This window comes from Protopterus annectens, chromosome 6.part0, assembly GCF_019279795.1.
Source record: "Protopterus annectens isolate FY-2018-M chromosome 6.part0, PAN1.0, whole genome shotgun sequence".
Classification (NCBI taxonomy): domain Eukaryota; kingdom Metazoa; phylum Chordata; order Ceratodontiformes; family Protopteridae; genus Protopterus; species Protopterus annectens.
The window spans coordinates 1,728,853,825-1,728,863,824 of record NC_056737.1 but is presented as its reverse complement, the minus strand read 5'-3'; the positions used below and the strand labels follow the sequence as shown (position 1 = coordinate 1,728,863,824).

The 10,000-nt window shown below is 35.3% G+C and overlaps 1 protein-coding gene across 1 annotated transcript in view; it reads right to left on the bottom strand.

Moving 5' to 3' along the window:
* ZC3H15 (zinc finger CCCH-type containing 15) overlaps window positions 1–10,000 on the bottom strand; it is a gene marked incomplete in the record, with an annotated part of 1,627,349 nt that overhangs the window by 412,832 nt on the left and 1,204,517 nt on the right.

Here is a 10,000-nt window from a genome sequence, read left to right as displayed (position 1 = left end):
ACAACAAACTCAGATTTGATACACATATTAATAATACTATTAAAACCGTAAACAAGAAACTAGGGTCACTATATAGAATTAAAGCCTTTCTAACCCCAATATCAAAAACAACCATTGCCCGCACTCACTTACTATCTACTCTCTTATATGCATCCCCAGTTTTCACCAAGCTTAATAAAAGTGAGCTAAATAAACTCTCAAGTTCATATAATCACATTGCCAGATTTGCCACTGGCACTCCACATAGAACGCACCACTGTAATAACCTAAAAGCCCTTGGATGGATAGAACTCCCAAACCTTCTCCAGCAAAATCAACTTATTGAGGCATTTAAAATACTTACAAACCCGGATAAAGCTCCTGCACTAAAGGGCCTAATTACACCTTATAGCAACCTAAACAGCTTACGCTCTGCAGATAGGCTTCTTTTTCAAAATGTCAAATCCCATAATGCAGGAGGGGATGCTCTATTCGCTAACGTCACTGCAAAAAATTGGAATTCTCTTCCCGCTAGCATTACTACCATTACCTCCTTACCCCTCTTTAAAAAAAAGTCTACTCCAATATTTCAAATCACACTGGCTCTGCCAATGTTCATTCCCGGATTAATTACCTCTTACCCGCTTTATAAATCTTACTTCTCTTCTTTCTTTTGTTCCCCTAGTGCTCACCATGACCCTTCTTATCACTTGATCTATCCACCTAATAATTCTCCTCCCTTCCTATCTACTGAAACCCAATTTACCTCTTTATTGTGGTCTAGCAAACTGAAATGGATATAAGTTTTCTGTTTAAAATTACATATGCCTTCTTCTCTCATTGTATTAGATAACAATGTGTATGTTTCCTATGTAATAAAAGATACCTTATGTTTATTAATAATTTGTATATGTGGAGCTTTTCTCTCCGGGCCTCCGCTGAAAATGGACATGTATCCAGTCGGATTATCCCGGTCAACAAATGTAAAATAAATGTAAAATAAATAAATAAAATTTTGATCTGTGCTAGACATACGGGTACACCCATCACCTACACCAATGCATAATCCAGCTAGCAGCTTTTCCTTGTGAAGTAGCAGGGGGCCCAGAATCAGAATGCATGCACTGTGATGGCATCATGTGTTGCACACGTGTATATGCCTGTGGTCTCACACAGTGGTACACAGTGTGTTCCCCCGTCCATATCTACATTCCAACTCCTGTACGTGGTGTGTACTTCTCCCCAGTCACCTGTGGATCTATGCTAGGTCATTGCATGCATACTATGCTTCTCTCCATGCATGTTCCAAGTCTTTCTTGCCAGCCAACATGATCACCCCACCAAATCCTGGCTATATGGACTTCTACAGGTGGATAAGGATATCCATGAACTGAGCCCGACATGTCCCCATTCTCCCTTTCAATAGCTATCAAACTTCCTATGTCTGCAAACCACTTTTATACACACACAAGTGGTAGCAGAAACAGTTACACTTGAATTACACTAGGGAGGAACTCTGCTTCACATGGAGAGGGAGCCTGTTCCAGAGAAGGGTTGGTGTCTGGGATACATGCCTCTCTCTCCAGCATGACCTTTTTATATCACAGGCAAGGTTTAAGGCTTTACAATGGGTAATACAGGTTTTGTTTGTTTGTGAGGCAGCTGGCTATCCACAGAGTGACATAAGGGTCTGTACCTAGCTTCTTAAGTTTGTAAATAATGCCCGAGTGGGGAACGGTATTAAATGCCTTGACCATGTCAAGGTATGCAATGTGTGAACCATTTTGGTCATCAATTGCTTTGGTGGCTTTCTCAAAGAAGTCCACCAGATTAAGTAGGCATGACCTTCCTTTGATGAAACCAGACTGGGTTTGGTCCAGTCTCTGAAGTCTTCCTATGTCATTATCAGTCATTTCCATGACAATTTCCATGGCTTTGCATATGAGACTAGTACGACTTATGGGTTTGTAGTTCTCAGGATGGCCCACGTTTGTGCAGAGGGATGACTGACGCTATTCTCCATTCATGGTGCATGAGGTGTGCTTGGAGGCTACAGTGAAACAGCAGCTCCAGAGAACCTGACAGATCACGATTCATGCTATTTAGAAGCATCCTGGGATATTACCTGGGCCCATTTATACAGTATTTTTGGCCTTAGTGACAGCATTAAGGACCTTTTCCCTAGTGACAGCAGAGAGTCATATTTGATGGTATTTCTTGAGGGAAGGTTGATGGGGGAGAGAGAGGTAAAGTTGGAGCTGAATGTGTCAGCTAGTAGTAGCTAGTAGAAGATTGCTATATCTTCTGGTTCAGTGTAAGTGGCTGTTTACAATGAGATCTGCACACAACTGTGTATTTCTTTTGAGGTTGCGGTTGTTCATAACCTGGGAGCCCAAATTTATCTCTCATTTGGCTTTGGTAGAGTTGTCCTCTGAGTTGTTTGTTTAGTTTGATGGGAGTGCTTTTATTCTGCTGGGTGCTGCAACTCCTAATTTTTGCCATGATTTTCTTCCTTCTGTTATACAGCATATTGATGATGTGATTCCACCAGGGTGGCTTGTTTTTTGAGTTAGTTCTGTACCTTCTTCCTAGTGGGTACAGCTGCCTCTATGCAGCTGTTAACATGCTTGTATGGGGTTTCTGTGAACAGTTCTGTGTAGGCAGCATTGTTCTCAGGGTTTATGGGGACCTGAAATTTTGCCATGTTATCATGTAATAGTTGGAAGTTAGCATTCCTGAATATTCAAAGTTTAGCTGGGATTCCAGGCTTTATTTTTACTTTAAAGGAGACCATTTTGTGGGCTGACCTTACCAGGGAAAGCATTACACTAGGGGTGTGCAGAACTTTCCTGTATTAGAGAGGGCCAAATCCAGTATGATTGCACCACTACTTGGTGTTGAGAAAATCCTGGAATCTCTGTGGTTGTGTGTTTGGTGTTGTATAAGATTCCTAGTCAATAGTGGTATAATTAAGGGTGCCCATGACTATGGTAGTGAGTTGCATGGCGAGTGTTTCCAATAAGTTTAAATGCATGGTATGGGCTTCTTGTGTCACAGTGGGGGACCTATAGTTTGCAAGGAAGTGGTATTGTATTTTGCCTCTGGTGATTTGAAACTTAAGTCGGTCATCTTTTGTTCATACTCTGGCATCATCCTTAGAGAAGGTAAAATGCTGCTCAGTGCTAGGCTCATACCAGCCTGGGATACATATTCCAAGAGTTCCACAATGTCTTTCTTCAAATAGTCCAAGGATGTACATCTCAGTTCATTTACACCCATCTGGACTGTGACTGAGTCATGCTGGTATTTGTGGTCCAATGACCTGAGTAATGTGATGGATCCTGGCCCCCCCCTTATTTGAATTATAGTATATATTACATATTTATGAATATCATATATGTATGAATATGATATTATGAATGTGATAATGTTGTATCTAAGGTTGATAGCGTTTTGAGACATACCTTAAAATACCACACCCTGTCTGAATTGGTTTCTGAAACATCCTGCAGATGTATTAGATTCATTTTGCTCTAAAGAAATATGTTTTAATGAAAATTCTTTAAATATTATAGATTTCTCTACATATTGTGTATTAAAAAATGAATTACATAGAAGGTCTTTTAGTACTAAGAAATATAAACAAATGACCCAGAAAGATGCACTTGCATAAGCTTTGACTCTCTTAGGAATTTTGCTTTTACTACTAATTTCTGTTGATTATCTAATTATGCACGTCAGTTGCGATTACCCTATATAAGGGATGAAATTTTACTACTTTGTATAACGATCTGAAGAAGCTAGTCTCTAGTGAAAGCGCTCATCTGTTTTTTACTTTGTTTGAAGTTCAATAAATATCTACTTGTTTGAATTTTATCCTTTGGAAGTCTATCGTTCATCCTTTGGAATTCTACAGTTTATCCTGGGAGATTGGATTTTATCTGAACTAACTTTTGGCTACGGCTTTATACCCACTTTGCACACAACGATTCACTTTATTTTTGAATTACTTATTTTTTTGTGAACCAGTGTGCAATCCGACGGACAGTTATTCCTTACGTAAGCTACATTTATTTTTTAACTAACCGTTTCGGAAAGTGGGGCTACAGCCATTAGAAATATTTGTTTGCGATACAAGACTGTTTAGAGCTGGACATTTTTAAAAAATACGTAAATAAAAAACTGATTGCTGAGAAGCGCCTGGGTTCAGCATACGATACTGTTCTGCTTAACGGCTGACAATTTAACGCAAACAGGTACAGTTTGCATACTTTTAGCATACGCTTGCAGCTAAAAGCATTTTGAATACGTGACTGCTTAATACCAGATAATTTTGGACCAATATATAAGTGGAAACCACGGCAGATTAATCACTGTAAGCAAGACTGTTTGTATACGTCAACTGTGTGCCATATACGTAGCACCATACGAGATACCAAAACGACATGACGGAAGTTGAGTTACCATACAGACCGGGAGGTGAACACCACGGCAAAGAGACAATGATGAATTTGCAGAGGCCCAGAGGTGAATATCGGGGCAGGGATGAAATCACTTCACGATTTACGAAATATTTGAATGGAACATCCATACCGGCTTGGTTCTTGGAAGAAAATGATACAAATATTAATGGCGAGAATGCGTACGTTGACATGGATAATTTACACAAACTTCTTGGGGACATTGAGAAGGATTTTTATAAACTTAAACGCTTACAGACCCAGAGAATACATTTTGAATTTTGCCTCCAGCACAACATTATACCAAGGGGACTTGGGGTCTTCTCTATGCCTAGTCAGGGAAAGGACTACCCTGAATTACTAGCAATGTGGCAACGAATCAATATAGAAACTAGCTGTAAGTATTTGAGACTTTTGATTGACTTTTTCATGCCTATAGAAAAAGCATTGATAGACAGTATAAATGAGAAGCAACATGAACTTTTTAATGAGTTTCCAGAAAGGGTTGTTAGTCCCTTGTTTGACAATGTCTTAGGCTGTGTATCAGCGTTTGAACAGAAATTATTCCAACAGAAAAAGACTAAAGTCTCTAGAGACTTTAAGGACTTTAGATCAGGGAATGTATTCACTTGGCCCAGGAGTTCCACTTTTGAAACTGGTAATACTAGAAATGCTACATTAACCAGTCATATGAATGAAAGGGGAGCTGTTAATGGGAACAATGTTAACAGCTCTAGAGAATATTATTTCAGGGACACTAATGAGGCACCTATGAATAGGAATCATTCACATAGTGAAAAAACTACTCAGGGAATAGTTTTGAATTCGGATGAATTAACATCAAACGAGCCTTCAGCATCAGTCATCAAAGACACAGTGACACAAGAAAGGGATATATTGAACCCTCGCACTGTAAATAGCCATTTATCAGTGATATCTGATACTAATATAATAACTGAACAAGATATTGAACCCATTTGTAATGACTCTGCTGATGTTATACACCTAACACATGATGGTTCCACTAAGAACCACAATCTTTACCCTAATGTAAACATCAATAGGACGAACACAATAGATAAAACAATGGTAACACCAATCGTGAAATCTAAAACAAAGGAGAATACCAATACCATAGGACCAAATATTGATTTGACATTCCCTTTAGCCATACGTCAGGAGAAGGGTCAGAGGAGATCCAGATCAATGAGCAGGGGGAGGCAAAAAAGAAAGATGTCAGGGGAGCCCCTATACAATACCACTATAAAGAAGATGTGGAACCACAACAACAAGGTTTGATTTTCAACTTATCTAGCATTGAATTAACTAATGATGATATTTGCCTTCTAAATAAGGGACTGAATTTTATACCTCATACTAAAAGTAATTTAACAGAGACTGTGAAGGATTTGAAGATATTCTGTCGTAACTTAATGCTGAAATATTTATATCGATCCACTAATGAGACAGATGCTTCTGATTTATTTTTAAATGACAAAAAGAAATTCAATTTTAAAAATTTGAGTGACTTCATACCGAATAATCATCCCTTAGTTGAAACCTATTTCAAATTAACAGAAGAGGAATTACATAAATATTATACTAATGAAAGGAGTAGTTCTAGAAGCAAGGGAAGATTTTATAATCTAATCCACAGTGAGAGGGCCAGCTTAGATAAATTAAAAAATGAACACAATATTACCATTAGACCTGCGGATAAAGGATCAGGCATTGTGGTCTTAGATACAAAACATTATACAGATAAAATGAATTTAATGTTACAGGATAGATTTTATGTTAAGGAGAATTTGATATCAATTGATAATATGTGTATTTATGTTCATGATGTGTTAACAGATATTTTTAAAAGCGGCCTCATTGATAAAGACTTATATGAATATTTATACATACATACACCAACCATCCCTATCATACAGGGTCTCCCCAAGATTCATAAAAGTTATAATGACCCACCAATGAGGCCAATAGTCTCAGGAAAAGGATGGGTGACGGAGCATGTTTCTGTTTTTATTGAAAAACACTTAAGATGTATTTTGAATGAGAATCAATACGTATTACGTGATTCAAAACAATTTTTAGCAGACCTATATGACAAAGTGAAAGATTGCACAGACATTGAGAATTTAATACTGGTTACATTGGATGTACAATCTTTATTTACAATAATTCCGAATGAATTGGGTCTAAATTATATCACATGCTACCTGAAGAAGCACAGTGATTATTCTAATGTTTTTATAGATTTGATCACACACTTCCTAGAGTTAATCCTTGAAAACAATGTTTTTATGTTCGGTGACAATATGTACAGACAATGTGAAGGCGTAGCTATGGGCACACCTTGTGCCAATAGCTACGCCAATATGTTCTTGGCTAACTGGGAAGAATTAATACTGTTTCAAAATCATCTTTTTAAATCTAATGTAGTGTTTTATAGACGTTTTGTTGATGATTTATTTATGTTATGGAATGGAAATATGAATGTTTTTTGTGAATTTGCACTGGCCATAAATGGTCTAACTGAATGTCTTAAATTTACAATGCAATATGATATGAAAAGGATTGACTTCCTAGATTTATTCATTGAGAAGTTACCGTGTGGTTTGATGAACACAGGGATTTATAGGAAGAAATGTCACCGAAATATGTTACTATTCAGGAATAGCATGCATCCAACACATGTTTTCAGGAACATCATGAAAGGGCAAGCATTAAGGATGTCACGAATGAATTCTAGTGAGGCTGGCCTTACAAACGATATACATGAACTGAGGAACCAGTTGTTAGCTAGGGGGTATAAGATAGATGAAATTGAGAAATATTTGGCCATTACACCTGAAGTAAGGAGTTCAAGAGGTGCACCATATTTTGGACCAACAAATAAAGAGATTATAAGAATACCAACCCCATTAATGTTAAGTTTTCAACTTATTTCACAAGAGACAATAATGACATTAAAACTATTATTGGCAAATATTGGGACATTTTAACAATAGACAGTGATATAAAAGGACTGGTTGGTGAGAAACCTATGTTTTTATATAGAAATAAAAAGAATTTAAAGAGAATCTTATGTTACAAACGACATAATGAGGATGTTAATAGGTTTGGTTCCACCAAACCATGCGGTCATTGTAATTTCTGCACATTAATAAGTACTGAATGTATTTTTATACATCCAGACTCTAAACAAGAGTTTGTTATTAAAGCCAATGCTAATTGCATGACATGCCATGTTGTCTATTTAGCGGTCTGCTCAGTGTGTACATCATTTTATGTAGGCAAAACTAATAGATGCCTACGCGACAGGATCAGGGAACATTGCTATAGCATTAGAAAAGGAAATGTCAACAATGCTTTAGCTAAGCATGTTTTAGAAAAGGGATCTGAACACACATTTACATTCAGGGTCCTTGAGGTTATTACCCCAAACCCGAGAGGAGGAAATATAAAATGTCACACTGAGGATAGAGAAAGTAATTGGATAATTTCACTAAGAGCGGATAAAGGGCATGGGTTAAACGAAAGAGCCTCAATAAAACCACACTTGCGACAACGAAGACATATTAAATAGTTTGATTAAGGCAATATGTTTCATCACCTGACCCCATAAATACATACATACATATATCCGAATGTTATTGTGGCACAAATATTCAACTTTTTTAACACAGACATACACATATACATACGAACATATACACTATTCAGAATAACATATAATAGCTCCTGATAAAGACTTAACTTACACATTTGCTTAATACATACACATATATTTTCCACATTTGAACATTTACATGTTTTATATACATTTTTATATACATATTTTCTACATTTATATTCACATTTACATATACATATTTACTTTTTCTTCACCATATACATTGTTAACTTATAATATATTTATATTTATATTCATATTTATATTTATATTAGATTGATATTTATATTCTTACCCAGTTTAATAAGTAGATTTACACATATCATATTACACATATATATTTTCTAGCTTACCATAACATGGTTTTAAATGTATTAGACATATTGACGCCGATTTTAAACATCATATACATTATATATATTTATATACGTGTATCTGTTCATATGTACATATTCATCATAATATATACACTTATAATTATAATTATATTCATTGCTTATTTTTATCTTATTTATATTTATATTTACAGCTACATTAATTTATTCATATTTATTATGACACATACCTTCCTCATCAATTTATACCTCACACATACTTTACTGATTTATACATTAATATATAATTGAGATACACATACATCTATTACATAAGATATCCATATGATTTATTCAGATACATAAGTGTAAAACATATCTTTACATTAATATCAATATATTTATTTTATTTTTATCTTCATACATTTTATATGTACATATATACATTTTGAATACGATATACAGGTATATATATATTTTTAAATACTATTTATGACATTTTAACATGACATTTTTATCTTATTAACAAATACATACATGATGTATATACATTTTATTTGAATTATAGTATATATTACATATTTATGAATATCATATATGTATGAATATGATATTATGAATGTGATAATGTTGTATCTAAGGTTGATAGCGTTTTGAGACATACCTTAAAATACCACACCCTGTCTGAATTGGTTTCTGAAACATCCTGCAGATGTATTAGATTCATTTTGCTCTAAAGAAATATGTTTTAATGAAAATTCTTTAAATATTATAGATTTCTCTACATATTGTGTATTAAAAAATGAATTACATAGAAGGTCTTTTAGTACTAAGAAATATAAACAAATGACCCAGAAAGATGCACTTGCATAAGCTTTGACTCTCTTAGGAATTTTGCTTTTACTACTAATTTCTGTTGATTATCTAATTATGCACGTCAGTTGCGATTACCCTATATAAGGGATGAAATTTTACTACTTTGTATAACGATCTGAAGAAGCTAGTCTCTAGTGAAAGCGCTCATCTGTTTTTTACTTTGTTTGTTTGAAGTTCAATAAATATCTACTTGTTTGAATTTTATCCTTTGGAAGTCTATCGTTCATCCTTTGGAATTCTACAGTTTATCCTGGGAGATTGGATTTTATCTGAACTAACTTTTGGCTACGGCTTTATACCCACTTTGCACACAACGATTCACTTTATTTTTGAATTACTTATGGTTCGTGACTGAAAACTGATTACATACACACACCCATAAATAAATTAAATATTTAGCAGCAAGACTTCAATAACAAGATGGAGGGCGGCTGCTAATAGTATTCAATATCTTCACAGAAACCCAGCTGTGAATAACTCCCGCCCCCCAGGCTGGCTGTTTTTTTTAACTAGTGGTGATGGTAGATAAAGACCAAAATGATGTGCTAATAGCTTGTTTGTGTTGTACCAATTTGCACACATTTAAAGATCATAACTTGTGAATGTTCTTCTCTCTTATTTAATAAGATTGCTTACTAAAGCTACGGCCTACGCTTAGATATATATGGGTATGAATATGTGAGTAAATG